The 17,525-nt window shown below is 31.4% G+C and overlaps 1 protein-coding gene and 1 long non-coding RNA gene across 2 annotated transcripts in view; one reads left to right on the top strand and one right to left on the bottom strand.

Annotated features, from left to right (window-relative positions):
* dusp16 (dual specificity phosphatase 16) overlaps positions 1-16,995 on the bottom strand; it is a 76,714-nt gene extending 59,719 nt beyond the window's left edge. The window contains exon 1 of the mRNA XM_036945522.2: positions 16,619-16,995. The gene's annotated coding sequence lies outside the window, so the exon portion shown is untranslated. The remainder of the gene's footprint in view (positions 1-16,618) is intronic.
* On the top strand, positions 14,913-16,808 carry LOC149978221 (uncharacterized). Its single transcript, XR_016486998.1, has 2 exons — positions 14,913-15,816; positions 15,873-16,808. It is a non-coding gene; the product is annotated as an uncharacterized LOC149978221 (long non-coding RNA).
* Positions 16,996-17,525: the final 530 nt, after the last annotated feature.

The following is a 17,525-nucleotide window of genomic DNA, read 5'->3' as shown; positions in this document are numbered from 1 at the left end:
AGTAATGTAGAACAGAGATGACTAGTATATAGTAATGTAGAACAGAGATGACTAGTATATAATAATGTAGAACAGAGATGACTAGTATATAGTAATGTAGAACAGAGATGACTAGTATATAGTAATGTAGAACAGAGATGACTAGTATATAATAATGTAGAACAGAGATGACTAGGACTAGTATATAGTAATGTAGAACAGAGATGACTAGGACTAGTATATAGTAATGTAGAACAGAGATGACTATGACTAGTATATAATAATGTAGAACAGAGATGACTAGTATATAGTAATGTAGAACAGAGATGACTAGTATATAGTAATGTAGAACAGAGATGACTAGTATATAGTAATGTAGAACAGAGATGACTAGGACTAGTATATAGTAATGTAGAACAGAGATGACTAGTATATAGTAATGTAGAACAGAGATGACTAGTATATAGTAATGTAGAACAGAGATGACTAGTATATAGTAATGTAGAACAGAGATGACTAGTATATAGTAATGTAGAACAGAGATGACTATGACTAGTATATAGTAATGTAGAACAGAGATGACTAGTATATAATAATGTAGAACAGAGATGACTAGTATATAGTAATGTAGAACAGAGATGACTATGACTAGTATATAGTAATGTAGAACAGAGATGACTAGTATATAATAATGTAGAACAGAGATGACTAGTATATAGTAATGTAGAACAGAGATGACTAGTATATAGTAATGTAGAACAGAGATGACTAGTATATAGTAATGTAGAACAGAGATGACTAGTATATAATCATGTAGAACAGAGATGACTAGTATATAGTAATGTAGAACAGAGATGACTAGTATATAGTAATGTAGAACAGAGATGACTAGTATATAGTAATGTAGAACAGAGATGACTAGTATATAGTAATGTAGAACAGAGATGACTAGTATATAATAATGTAGAACAGAGATGACTATGACTAGTATATAGTAATGTAGAACAGAGATGACTAGTATATAGTAATGTAGAACAGAGATGACTAGTATATAATAATGTAGAACAGAGATGACTATGACTAGTATATAGTAATGTAGAACAGAGATGACTAGTATATAGTAATGTAGAACAGAGATGACTAATATATAGTAATGTAGAACAGAGATGACTAGTATATAGTAATGTAGAACAGAGATGACTAGTATATAATAATGTAGAACAGAGATGACTAGTATATAATAATGTAGAACAGAGATGACTAGTATATAGTAATGTAGAACAGAGATGACTAGTATATAGTAATGTAGAACAGAGATGACTAGTATATAGTAATGTAGAACAGAGATGACTATGACTAGTATATAATAATGTAGAACAGAGATGACTAGTATATAGTAATGTAGAACAGAGATGACTAGTATATAGTAATGTAGAACAGAGATGACTAGTATATAGTAATGTAGAACAGAGATGACTAGTATATAATAATGTAGAACAGAGATGACTAGTATATAGTAATGTAGAACAGAGATGACTAGTATATAGTAATGTAGAACAGAGATGACTAGTATATAGTAATGTAGAACAGAGATGACTAGTATATAGTAATGTAGAACAGAGATGACTAGTATATAGTAATGTAGAACAGAGATGACTAGTATATAGTAATGTAGAACAGAGATGACTAGTATATAATAATGTAGAACAGAGATGACTAGTATATAATAATGTAGAACAGAGATGACTAGTATATAGTAATGTAGAACAGAGATGACTAGTATATAGTAATGTAGAACAGAGATGACTAGTATATAGTAATGTAGAACAGAGATGACTATGACTAGTATATAGTAATGTAGAACAGAGATGACTAGTATATAATAATGTAGAACAGAGATGACTAGGACTAGTATATAGTAATGTAGAACAGAGATGACTAGGACTAGTATATAGTAATGTAGAACAGAGATGACTAGTATATAGTAATGTAGAACAGAGATGACTAGTATATAGTAATGTAGAACAGAGATGACTAGTATATAATAATGTAGAACAGAGATGACTAGGACTAGTATATAGTAATGTAGAACAGAGATGACTAGGACTAGTATATAGTAATGTAGAACAGAGATGACTAGTATATAGTAATGTAGAACAGAGATGACTAGTATATAGTAATGTAGAACAGAGATGACTAGTATATAGTAATGTAGAACAGAGATGACTATGACTAGTATATAATAATGTAGAACAGAGATGACTATGACTAGTATATAATAATGTAGAACAGAGATGACTAGTATATAGTAATGTAGAACCGAGATGACTAGTATATAGTAATGTAGAACAGAGATGACTAGTATATAATCATGTAGAACAGAGATGACTAGTATATAGTAATGTAGAACAGAGATGACTAGTATATAGTAATGTAGAACAGAGATGACTAGGACTAGTATATAGTAATGTAGAACAGAGATGACTAGTATATAGTAATGTAGAACAGAGATGACTAGTATATAGTAATGTAGAACAGAGATGACTAGTATATAATAATGTAGAACAGAGATGACTAGTATATAGTAATGTAGAACAGAGATGACTATGACTAGTATATAGTAATGTAGAACAGAGATGACTAGTATATAATAATGTAGAACAGAGATGACTAGTATATAATAATGTAGAACAGAGATGACTAGTATATAGTAATGTAGAACAGAGATGACTAGTATATAGTAATGTAGAACAGAGATGACTAGTATATAGTAATGTAGAACAGAGATGACTAGTATATAATAATGTAGAACAGAGATGACTAGTATATAGTAATGTAGAACAGAGATGACTAGTATATAGTAATGTAGAACAGAGATGACTATGACTAGTATATAGTAATGTAGAACAGAGATGACTAGTATATAATAATGTAGAACAGAGATGACTAGTATATAATAATGTAGAACAGAGATGACTAGTATATAGTAATGTAGAACAGAGATGACTAGTATATAGTAATGTAGAACAGAGATGACTAGTATATAATAATGTAGAACAGAGATGACTAGTATATAGTAATGTAGAACAGAGATGACTAGTATACAATAATGTAGAACAGAGATGACTAGTATATAGTAATGTAGAACAGAGATGACTATGACTAGTATACAATAATGTAGAACAGAGATGACTAGTATATAGTAATGTAGAACAGAGATGACTAGTATATAGTAATGTAGAACAGAGATGACTAGTATACAATAATGTAGAACAGAGATGACTAGTATATAGTAATGTAGAACAGAGATGACTATGACTAGTATACAATAATGTAGAACAGAGATGACTAGTATATAGTAATGTAGAACAGAGATGACTAGTATATAATAATGTAGAACAGAGATGACTAGTATATAATAATGTAGAACAGAGATGACTAGTATATAGTAATGTAGAACAGAGATGACTAGTATACAATAATGTAGAACAGAGATGACTAGTATATAGTAATGTAGAACAGAGATGACTATGACTAGTATACAATAATGTAGAACAGAGATGACTAGTATATAGTAATGTAGAACAGAGATGACTAGTATATAGTAATGTAGAACAGAGATGACTAGGACTAGTATATAGTAATGTAGAACAGAGATGACTAGTATATAGTAATGTAGAACAGAGATGACTAGTATATAGTAATGTAGAACAGAGATGACTAGTATATAGTAATGTAGAACAGAGATGACTAGTATATAGTAATGTAGAACAGAGATGACTATGACTAGTATATAGTAATGTAGAACAGAGATGACTAGTATATAATAATGTAGAACAGAGATGACTAGTATATAGTAATGTAGAACAGAGATGACTATGACTAGTATATAGTAATGTAGAACAGAGATGACTAGTATATAATAATGTAGAACAGAGATGACTAGTATATAGTAATGTAGAACAGAGATGACTAGTATATAGTAATGTAGAACAGAGATGACTAGTATATAGTAATGTAGAACAGAGATGACTAGTATATAATCATGTAGAACAGAGATGACTAGTATATAGTAATGTAGAACAGAGATGACTAGTATATAGTAATGTAGAACAGAGATGACTAGTATATAGTAATGTAGAACAGAGATGACTAGTATATAGTAATGTAGAACAGAGATGACTAGTATATAATAATGTAGAACAGAGATGACTATGACTAGTATATAGTAATGTAGAACAGAGATGACTAGTATATAGTAATGTAGAACAGAGATGACTAGTATATAATAATGTAGAACAGAGATGACTATGACTAGTATATAGTAATGTAGAACAGAGATGACTAGTATATAGTAATGTAGAACAGAGATGACTAATATATAGTAATGTAGAACAGAGATGACTAGTATATAGTAATGTAGAACAGAGATGACTAGTATATAATAATGTAGAACAGAGATGACTAGTATATAATAATGTAGAACAGAGATGACTAGTATATAGTAATGTAGAACAGAGATGACTAGTATATAGTAATGTAGAACAGAGATGACTAGTATATAGTAATGTAGAACAGAGATGACTATGACTAGTATATAATAATGTAGAACAGAGATGACTAGTATATAGTAATGTAGAACAGAGATGACTAGTATATAGTAATGTAGAACAGAGATGACTAGTATATAGTAATGTAGAACAGAGATGACTAGTATATAATAATGTAGAACAGAGATGACTAGGACTAGTATATAGTAATGTAGAACAGAGATGACTAGTATATAGTAATGTAGTACAGAGATGACTAGTATATAATAATGTAGAACAGAGATGACTAGTATATAGTAATGTAGAACAGAGATGACTAGTATATAGTAATGTAGAACAGAGATGACTAGTATATAGTAATGTAGAACAGAGATGACTAGTATATAATAATGTAGAACAGAGATGACTAGTATATAGTAATGTAGAACAGAGATGACTAGTATATAGTAATGTAGAACAGAGATGACTAGTATATAGTAATGTAGAACAGAGATGACTAGTATATAGTAATGTAGAACAGAGATGACTAGTATATAGTAATGTAGAACAGAGATGACTAGTATATAGTAATGTAGAACAGAGATGACTAGTATATAGTAATGTAGAACAGAGATGACTAGTATATAATAATGTAGAACAGAGATGACTAGTATATAATAATGTAGAACAGAGATGACTAGTATATAGTAATGTAGAACAGAGATGACTAGTATATAGTAATGTAGAACAGAGATGACTAGTATATAGTAATGTAGAACAGAGATGACTATGACTAGTATATAGTAATGTAGAACAGAGATGACTAGTATATAATAATGTAGAACAGAGATGACTAGGACTAGTATATAGTAATGTAGAACAGAGATGACTAGGACTAGTATATAGTAATGTAGAACAGAGATGACTAGTATATAGTAATGTAGAACAGAGATGACTAGTATATAGTAATGTAGAACAGAGATGACTAGTATATAATAATGTAGAACAGAGATGACTAGGACTAGTATATAGTAATGTAGAACAGAGATGACTAGGACTAGTATATAGTAATGTAGAACAGAGATGACTAGTATATAGTAATGTAGAACAGAGATGACTAGTATATAGTAATGCAGAACAGAGATGACTAGTATATAGTAATGTAGAACAGAGATGACTATGACTAGTATATAATAATGTAGAACAGAGATGACTATGACTAGTATATAATAATGTAGAACAGAGATGACTAGTATATAGTAATGTAGAACCGAGATGACTAGTATATAGTAATGTAGAACAGAGATGACTAGTATATAATCATGTAGAACAGAGATGACTAGTATATAGTAATGTAGAACAGAGATGACTAGTATATAGTAATGTAGAACAGAGATGACTAGGACTAGTATATAGTAATGTAGAACAGAGATGACTAGTATATAGTAATGTAGAACAGAGATGACTAGTATATAGTAATGTAGAACAGAGATGACTAGTATATAATAATGTAGAACAGAGATGACTAGTATATAGTAATGTAGAACAGAGATGACTATGACTAGTATATAGTAATGTAGAACAGAGATGACTAGTATATAATAATGTAGAACAGAGATGACTAGTATATAATAATGTAGAACAGAGATGACTAGTATATAGTAATGTAGAACAGAGATGACTAGTATATAGTAATGTAGAACAGAGATGACTAGTATATAGTAATGTAGAACAGAGATGACTAGTATATAATAATGTAGAACAGAGATGACTAGTATATAGTAATGTAGAACAGAGATGACTAGTATATAGTAATGTAGAACAGAGATGACTAGTATATAGTAATGTAGAACAGAGATGACTATGACTAGTATATAGTAATGTAGAACAGAGATGACTAGTATATAATAATGTAGAACAGAGATGACTAGTATATAATAATGTAGAACAGAGATGACTAGTATATAGTAATGTAGAACAGAGATGACTAGTATATAGTAATGTAGAACAGAGATGACTAGTATATAATAATGTAGAACAGAGATGACTAGTATATAGTAATGTAGAACAGAGATGACTAGTATACAATAATGTAGAACAGAGATGACTAGTATATAGTAATGTAGAACAGAGATGACTATGACTAGTATACAATAATGTAGAACAGAGATGACTAGTATATAGTAATGTAGAACAGAGATGACTAGTATATAGTAATGTAGAACAGAGATGACTAGTATACAATAATGTAGAACAGAGATGACTAGTATATAGTAATGTAGAACAGAGATGACTATGACTAGTATACAATAATGTAGAACAGAGATGACTAGTATATAGTAATGTAGAACAGAGATGACTAGTATATAATAATGTAGAACAGAGATGACTAGTATATAATAATGTAGAACAGAGATGACTAGTATATAGTAATGTAGAACAGAGATGACTAGTATACAATAATGTAGAACAGAGATGACTAGTATATAGTAATGTAGAACAGAGATGACTATGACTAGTATACAATAATGTAGAACAGAGATGACTAGTATATAGTAATGTAGAACAGAGATGACTAGTATATAGTAATGTAGAACAGAGATGACTAGGACTAGTATATAGTAATGTAGAACAGAGATGACTAGTATATAGTAATGTAGAACAGAGATGACTAGTATATAATAATGTAGAACAGAGATGACTAGGACTAGTATATAGTAATGTAGAACAGAGATGACTAGGACTAGTATATAGTAATGTAGAACAGAGATGACTAGTATATAGTAATGTAGAACAGAGATGACTAGTATATAGTAATGTAGAACAGAGATGACTAGTATATAGTAATGTAGAACAGAGATGACTATGACTAGTATATAGTAATGTAGAACAGAGATGACTAGTATATAATAATGTAGAACAGAGATGACTAGGACTAGTATATAGTAATGTAGAACAGAGATGACTAGGACTAGTATATAGTAATGTAGAACAGAGATGACTAGTATATAATAATGTAGAACAGAGATGACTAGTATATAGTAATGTAGAACAGAGATGACTAGTATATAGTAATGTAGAACAGAGATGACTAGTATATAGTAATGTAGAACAGAGATGACTAGTATATAGTAATGTAGAACAGAGATGACTAGTATATAGTAATGTAGAACAGAGATGACTAGTATATAGTAATGTAGAACAGAGATGACTAGTATATAGTAATGTAGAACAGAGATGACTAGTATATAGTAATGTAGAACAGAGATGACTAGTATATAGTAATGTAGAACAGAGATGACTAGTATATAATAATGTAGAACAGAGATGACTAGTATATAGTAATGTAGAACAGAGATGACTAGTATATAGTAATGTAGAACAGAGATGACTAGTATATAATAATGTAGAACAGAGATGACTAGGACTAGTATATAGTAATGTAGAACAGAGATGACTAGGACTAGTATATAGTAATGTAGAACAGAGATGACTATGACTAGTATATAATAATGTAGAACAGAGATGACTAGTATATAGTAATGTAGAACAGAGATGACTAGTATATAGTAATGTAGAACAGAGATGACTAGTATATAGTAATGTAGAACAGAGATGACTAGGACTAGTATATAGTAATGTAGAACAGAGATGACTAGTATATAGTAATGTAGAACAGAGATGACTAGTATATAGTAATGTAGAACAGAGATGACTAGTATATAGTAATGTAGAACAGAGATGACTAGTATATAGTAATGTAGAACAGAGATGACTATGACTAGTATATAGTAATGTAGAACAGAGATGACTAGTATATAATAATGTAGAACAGAGATGACTAGTATATAGTAATGTAGAACAGAGATGACTATGACTAGTATATAGTAATGTAGAACAGAGATGACTAGTATATAATAATGTAGAACAGAGATGACTAGTATATAGTAATGTAGAACAGAGATGACTAGTATATAGTAATGTAGAACAGAGATGACTAGTATATAGTAATGTAGAACAGAGATGACTAGTATATAATCATGTAGAACAGAGATGACTAGTATATAGTAATGTAGAACAGAGATGACTAGTATATAGTAATGTAGAACAGAGATGACTAGTATATAGTAATGTAGAACAGAGATGACTAGTATATAGTAATGTAGAACAGAGATGACTAGTATATAATAATGTAGAACAGAGATGACTATGACTAGTATATAGTAATGTAGAACAGAGATGACTAGTATATAGTAATGTAGAACAGAGATGACTAGTATATAATAATGTAGAACAGAGATGACTATGACTAGTATATAGTAATGTAGAACAGAGATGACTAGTATATAGTAATGTAGAACAGAGATGACTAGTATATAGTAATGTAGAACAGAGATGACTAGCATATAGTAATGTAGAACAGAGATGACTAGTATATAATAATGTAGAACAGAGATGACTAGTATATAATAATGTAGAACAGAGATGACTAGTATATAGTAATGTAGAACAGAGATGACTAGTATATAGTAATGTAGAACAGAGATGACTAGTATATAGTAATGTAGAACAGAGATGACTATGACTAGTATATAATAATGTAGAACAGAGATGACTAGTATATAGTAATGTAGAACAGAGATGACTAGTATATAGTAATGTAGAACAGAGATGACTAGTATATAGTAATGTAGAACAGAGATGACTAGTATATAATAATGTAGAACAGAGATGACTAGGACTAGTATATAGTAATGTAGAACAGAGATGACTAGTATATAGTAATGTAGTACAGAGATGACTAGTATATAATAATGTAGAACAGAGATGACTAGTATATAGTAATGTAGAACAGAGATGACTAGTATATAGTAATGTAGAACAGAGATGACTAGTATATAGTAATGTAGAACAGAGATGACTAGTATATAATAATGTAGAACAGAGATGACTAGTATATAATAATGTAGAACAGAGATGACTAGTATATAGTAATGTAGAACAGAGATGACTAGTATATAGTAATGTAGAACAGAGATGACTAGTATATAGTAATGTAGAACAGAGATGACTAGTATATAGTAATGTAGAACAGAGATGACTAGTATATAGTAATGTAGAACAGAGATGACTAGTATATAGTAATGTAGAACAGAGATGACTAGTATATAATAATGTAGAACAGAGATGACTAGTATATAATAATGTAGAACAGAGATGACTAGTATATAGTAATGTAGAACAGAGATGACTAGTATATAGTAATGTAGAACAGAGATGACTAGTATATAGTAATGTAGAACAGAGATGACTATGACTAGTATATAGTAATGTAGAACAGAGATGACTAGTATATAATAATGTAGAACAGAGATGACTAGGACTAGTATATAGTAATGTAGAACAGAGATGACTAGGACTAGTATATAGTAATGTAGAACAGAGATGACTAGTATATAGTAATGTAGAACAGAGATGACTAGTATATAGTAATGTAGAACAGAGATGACTAGTATATAATAATGTAGAACAGAGATGACTAGGACTAGTATATAGTAATGTAGAACAGAGATGACTAGGACTAGTATATAGTAATGTAGAACAGAGATGACTAGTATATAGTAATGTAGAACAGAGATGACTAGTATATAGTAATGTAGAACAGAGATGACTAGTATATAGTAATGTAGAACAGAGATGACTATGACTAGTATATAATAATGTAGAACAGAGATGACTATGACTAGTATATAATAATGTAGAACAGAGATGACTAGTATATAGTAATGTAGAACCGAGATGACTAGTATATAGTAATGTAGAACAGAGATGACTAGTATATAATCATGTAGAACAGAGATGACTAGTATATAGTAATGTAGAACAGAGATGACTAGTATATAGTAATGTAGAACAGAGATGACTAGGACTAGTATATAGTAATGTAGAACAGAGATGACTAGTATATAGTAATGTAGAACAGAGATGACTAGTATATAGTAATGTAGAAGAGAGATGACTAGTATATAATAATGTAGAACAGAGATGACTAGTATATAGTAATGTAGAACAGAGATGACTATGACTAGTATATAGTAATGTAGAACAGAGATGACTAGTATATAATAATGTAGAACAGAGATGACTAGTATATAATAATGTAGAACAGAGATGACTAGTATATAGTAATGTAGAACAGAGATGACTAGTATATAGTAATGTAGAACAGAGATGACTAGTATATAGTAATGTAGAACAGAGATGACTAGTATATAATAATGTAGAACAGAGATGACTAGTATATAGTAATGTAGAACAGATGACTAGTATATAGTAATGTAGAACAGAGATGACTAGTATATAATAATGTAGAACAGAGATGACTAGTATATAGTAATGTAGAACAGAGATGACTAGTATATAGTAATGTAGAACAGAGATGACTAGTATATAATAATGTAGAACAGAGATGACTAGTATATAGTAATGTAGAACAGAGATGACTAGTATATAGTAATGTAGAACAGAGATGACTAGTATATAGTAATGTAGAACAGAGATGACTAGTATATAGTAATGTAGAACAGAGATGACTAGTATATAATAATGTAGAACAGAGATGACTAGTATATAGTAATGTAGAACAGAGATGACTATGACTAGTATATAGTAATGTAGAACAGAGATGACTATGACTAGTATATAGTAATGTAGAACAGAGATGACTAGGACTAGTATATAGTAATGTAGAACAGAGATGACTATGACTAGTATATAGTAATGTAGAACAGAGATGACTATGACTAGTATATAGTAATGTAGAACAGAGATGACTAGTATATAGTAATGTAGAACAGAGATGACTAGTATATAGTAATGTAGAACAGTGATGACTAGTATATAATCATGTAGAACAGAGATGACTAGTATATAGTAATGTAGAACAGAGATGACTAGGACTAGTATATAGTAATGTAGAACAGAGATGACTAGTATATAGTAATGTAGAACAGAGATGACTAGTATATAGTAATGTAGAACAGAGTTGGCTAGTATATAGTAATGTAGAACAGAGTTGGCTAGTATATAGTAATGTAGAACAGAGTTGGCTAGTATATAGTAATGTAGAACAGAGATGACTATGACTAGTATATAGTAATGTAGAACAGAGATGACTAGTATATAATAATGTAGAACAGAGATGACTAGTATATAGTAATGTAGAACAGAGATGACTAGTATATAGTAATGTAGAACAGAGATGACTAGTATATAATCATGTAGAACAGAGATGACTAGTATATAGTAATGTAGAACAGAGATGACTAGGACTAGTATATAGTAATGTAGAACAGAGATGACTAGTATATAGTAATGTAGAACAGAGATGACTAGTATATAGTAATGTAGAACAGAGTTGGCTAGTATATAGTAATGTAGAACAGAGTTGGCTAGTATATAGTAATGTAGAACAGAGTTGGCTAGTATATAGTAATGTAGAACAGAGATGACTAGTATATAGTAATGTAGAACAGAGATGACTAGTATATAGTAATGTAGAACAGAGATGACTAGTATATAATAATGTAGAACAGAGATGACTAGTATATAGTAATGTAGAACAGAGATGACTAGTATATAGTAATGTAGAACAGAGATGACTAGTATATAATAATGTAGAACAGAGATGACTAGTATATAGTAATGTAGAACAGAGATGACTAGTATATAGTAATGTAGAACAGAGATGACTAGTATATAGTAATGTAGAACAGAGATGACTAGTATATAGTAATGTAGAACAGAGATGACTAGTATATAATAATGTAGAACAGAGATGACTAGTATATAGTAATGTAGAACAGAGATGACTATGACTAGTATATAATAATGTAGAACAGAGATGACTAGTATATAGTAATGTAGAACAGAGATGACTAGTATATAATAATATAGAACAGAGATGACTAGTATATAGTAATGTAGAACAGAGATGACTAGTATATAGTAATGTAGAACAGAGATGACTAGTATATAGTAATGTAGAACAGAGATGACTAGTATATAGTAATGTAGAACAGAGATGACTAGTATATAGTAATGTAGAACAGAGATGACTAGTATATAATAATGTAGAACAGAGATGACTAGTATATAGTAATGTAGAACAGAGATGACTAGTATATAGTAATGTAGAACAGAGATGACTAGTATATAATAATGTAGAACAGAGATGACTAGTATATAGTAATGTAGAACAGAGATGACTAGTATATAATAATGTAGAACAGAGATGACTAGTATATAATAATGTAGAACAGAGATGACTAGTATATAGTAATGTAGAACAGAGATGACTAGTATATAGTAATGTAGAACAGAGATGACTATGACTAGTATATAGTAATGTAGAACAGAGATGACTAGTATATAATAATGTAGAACAGAGATGACTAGTATATAGTAATGTAGAACAGAGATGACTAGTATATAGTAATGTAGAACAGAGATGACTATGACTAGTATATAGTAATGTAGAACAGAGATGACTATGACTAGTAAATAGTAATGTAGAACAGAGATGACTATGACTAGTATATAGTAATGTAGAACAGAGATGACTAGTATATAGTAATGTAGAACAGAGATGACTAGGACTAGTATATAGTAATGTAGAACAGAGATGACTAGGACTAGTATATAGTAATGTAGAACAGAGATGACTATGACTAGTATATAGTAATGTAGAACAGAGATGACTAGGACTAGTATATAGTAATGTAGAACAGAGATGACTAGGACTAGTATATAGTAATGTAGAACAGAGATGACTAGGACTAGTATATAGTAATGTAGAACAGAGATGACTAGGACTAGTATATAGTAATGTAGAACAGAGATGACTATGACTAGTATATAGTAATGTAGAACAGAGATGACTAGTATATAGTAATGTAGAACAGAGATGACTAGTATATAGTAATGTAGAACAGAGATGACTAGTATATAATAATGTAGAACAGAGATGACTAGTATATAGTAATGTAGAACAGAGATGACTAGTATATAGTAATGTAGAACAGAGATGACTAGTATATAGTAATGTAGAACAGAGATGACTAGTATATAATAATGTAGAACAGAGATGACTAGTATATAGTAATGTAGAACAGAGATGACTAGTATATAGTAATGTAGAACAGAGATGACTAGTATATAGTAATGTAGAACAGAGATGACTAGTATATAGTAATGTAGAACAGAGATGACTAGTATATAATAATGTAGAACAGAGATGACTAGTATATAGTAATGTAGAACAGAGATGACTAGTATATAATAATGTAGAACAGAGATGACTAGTATATAGTAATGTAGAACAGAGATGACTATGACTAGTATATAGTAATGTAGAACAGAGATGACTAGTATATAATAATGTAGAACAGAGATGACTAGTATATAGTAATGTAGAACAGAGATGACTAGTATATAGTAATGTAGAACAGAGATGACTAGTATATAGTAATGTAGAACAGAGATGACTAGTATATAATAATGTAGAACAGAGATGACTAGTATATAGTAATGTAGAACAGAGATGACTAGTATATAATAATGTAGAACAGAGATGACTAGTATATAGTAATGTAGAACAGAGATGACTATGACTAGTATATAGTAATGTAGAACAGAGATGACTAGTATATAATAATGTAGAACAGAGATGACTAGTATATAGTAATGTAGAACAGAGATGACTAGTATATAATAATGTAGAACAGAGATGACTAGTATATAGTAATGTAGAACAGAGATGACTATGACTAGTATATAGTAATGTAGAACAGAGATGACTAGTATATAGTAATGTAGAACAGAGATGACTAGTATATAGTAATGTAGAACAGAGATGACTAGTATATAGTAATGTAGAACAGAGATGACTAGTATATAGTAATGTAGAACAGAGATGACTAGTATATAGTAATGTAGAACAGAGATGACTAGTATATAGTAATGTAGAACAGAGATGACTAGTATATAGTAATGTAGAACAGAGATGACTAGTATATAGTAATGTAGAACAGAGATGACTAGTATATAGTAATGTAGAACAGAGATGACTAGTATATAGTAATGTAGAACAGAGATGACTAGTATATAGTAATGTAGAACAGAGATGACTAGTATATAGTAATGTAGAACAGAGATGACTAGTATATAGTAATGTAGAACAGAGATGACTAGTATATAATAATGTAGAACAGAGATGACTATGACTAGTATATAGTAATGTAGAACAGAGATGACTAGTATATAGTAATGTAGAACAGAGATGACTAGTATATAGTAATGTAGAACAGAGATGACTAGTATATAATAATGTAGAACAGAGATGACTGTATTATTGACTGTATGTTTGTTTATTCCATGTGTAACTCTGTGTTGTTGTCTGTGTCGAACTGCTTTGCTTTATCTTGGCCAGGTTGCAATTGTAAATGACAACTTGTTCTCAACTGACCTACCTGGTTAGATAAAGGTGTTCTCAACTGACCTACCTGGTTAGATAAAGGTATTCTCAACTGACCTACCTGGTTAGATAAAGGTGTTCTCAACTCACCTACCTGGTTAAATAAAAAAATGTCACCCTTGTGTTATGGCGAGCCTAAATAAGTTCAGGAGTAAAAACGTGCTTAAAAAGTCACACTATAAGTTGCATAAGTGCAATAATAATGTTTAACGTGATTTTTGTATGACTACCTTATCTCTGTACCCCACACGTAAAATGATCTGTCGAGCAGTGAAGTTCAAACACAGATTCAACAACAAAGACCAGAGAGGTTTTCCAATGCCTCGCAAAGAAGGGCACCTGTTGGATGATGGGTAAAAATGTTTTAAAAAAGCAGCCTTTGAGCATGGTGAAGTGATATAGAATATTGTTATCAATGAAGTTATTCATTACACTTTGGATGGTGTATCAATACACCCAGTCACTACAAAGATACAGGCTTCCTTCCTAACTCAGTTGCCGGAGAGGAAGGAAACTGCTCGTGGATTGTTAATATTTTCACATTATGGGGTATTGTGTGTCGATGGGTGAGACAACAAATCAATTTAATAAATGTTGAATTCAGTCTGTAACACAACAAAATGTGGAATATGTCAAGGGGTATGAACACTTTCTGAAGGCACTGTATATTTTTACAAAACTAAACTGTCTCTTGATAACATTCACCTGCTATACTTCCCAGGATACAAAACCCTACCAGCCCAGCCTTGGGCCAGGTGTGGATGTACGTGCCAGGTGTTTACAAAACCCTACCAGCCCAGCCTTAGGCCAGGTGTGGATGTACGTGTCAGGTGTTTGCATGTATGTAAATAGCTTTCTCTTGTTCATTCTTCTTTTCCAAGGGCAATTCTAATGACAAGTGAGAAAAGTAGACCGCCCCAAAAGTAGACCGCCCCATAATAACCCCGGCATGTCATTATTACATGGTAATAACGTCTCCTCGTCCACAGTGTTATCAAACAGTGTGTGAGTTTGTGACAGTGTTTTACTGTGACTAAATTACGATGTATCTCTTTATTCACATTCATATCTCTCGACAACCCCCCGACTAGGACTAGACTATATAACACAGTTTCCTTCTGGTCCAATATAAATGATAGGTCTACTAGGATTACGTTGTAAGATCACTCACATTACATGTCTAGGCCTAATGGTTTTTACAAGAGCAATAGATTGCTATAATTATTTAAATTGATTACTTAGAACTTTTGAGATAAACCGGTAGCGTCGATTTTGAACATTTCCCCTCTAACTTCTAGACTGTCACTTTGCTTAGGATGGGTAACTAGTCTACTAACCTTTCTAATCACCAACAAGGTTCTACCTAGGTGACATCAAATGCGGAGTCGGGCCGATTCGGTCGAACATTGGGACAGATCTCCAATTCTTATTTCTAGCAAAAGTCGCCTGGTACAGTTTCGTACATTATGTTACTTTCTGCTCTCCCGGTTCAACTCACATGGGAAACTCCGTAATTTACAAGGCCCGGTTGCGATATACTCGCTTCGTCATTTATAGAAATTTCGGGGAAACTTACCGTTAGAGAAGTCGCTGTCAGAAAGCGCCGTTTAACATCACCGACATCTGTTATCAAGTTAAAGTTGTTGTAAACTCGGTTTAATGAAGAGTAAAAGAGAAGAAAACTACAAAAATCTATGAGATGAAAAAGATTCGCTGGTTAGTGAACTTCAACCATAGAGGATGAGGTCATTGAGATAAAAATAAAAGGTTGGCGTCATTTGAAACCAACTCCTAATGAACAGGCGGCCTTAAAGGCACAAAACCATCTATAAAACCCCCATCTCACTGCTGACTTTATAGAGTTAATAACTTATTACCGAGTTGGGTAGCCAGTGTCATATCTACTCACATAGAAAACCCATAAGTTATTACGCATTTTATAACTTTGAGGACGTTTGAATGAGGGGGCGGGGCGCCGAAGCACCAGTAGTCTAATGAGCTGCAAACAAACTGTGACTGTGATTGGACTGGAGCCAAGTTCCTCCTGCTGGCTAGATGCCCTTTAACCCTTCATATGACTAGAGCCAAGTTAGTTCTGCTGGCTAGATGCTCTTCATATGACTAGAGCCAAGTTAGTCCTGCTGGCTAAATGCCCTTTAACTCTTCATATGACTAGAGCCAAGTTAGTCCTGCTGGCTAGATGCTCTTTATATGACTAGAGCCAAGTTAGTCCTGCTGGCTAGATGCTCTTCATATGACTAGAGCCAAGATAGTCCTGCTGGCTAGATGCCCTTCATATGACTAGAGCCAAGTTAGTCCTGCTGGCTAGATGCTCTTCATATGATTGGAGCCAAGTTCCTCCTGCTGGCTAGATGCCCTTCATATGACTAGAGCCAAGTTAGTCCTGCTGGCTAGATGCTCTTCATATGACTAGAGCCAAGTTAGTCCTGCTGGCTAGATGCTCTTCATATGACTAGAGCCAA

Source organism: Oncorhynchus mykiss, chromosome 15 (assembly GCF_057628025.1).
Source record: "Oncorhynchus mykiss isolate SJ-2025 chromosome 15, ASM5762802v1, whole genome shotgun sequence".
In the NCBI taxonomy this organism is placed as follows: domain Eukaryota; kingdom Metazoa; phylum Chordata; class Actinopteri; order Salmoniformes; family Salmonidae; genus Oncorhynchus; species Oncorhynchus mykiss.
The sequence above is the reverse complement of the archived record's forward strand: the minus strand, read 5'-3'. Positions and strand labels throughout refer to the sequence as shown.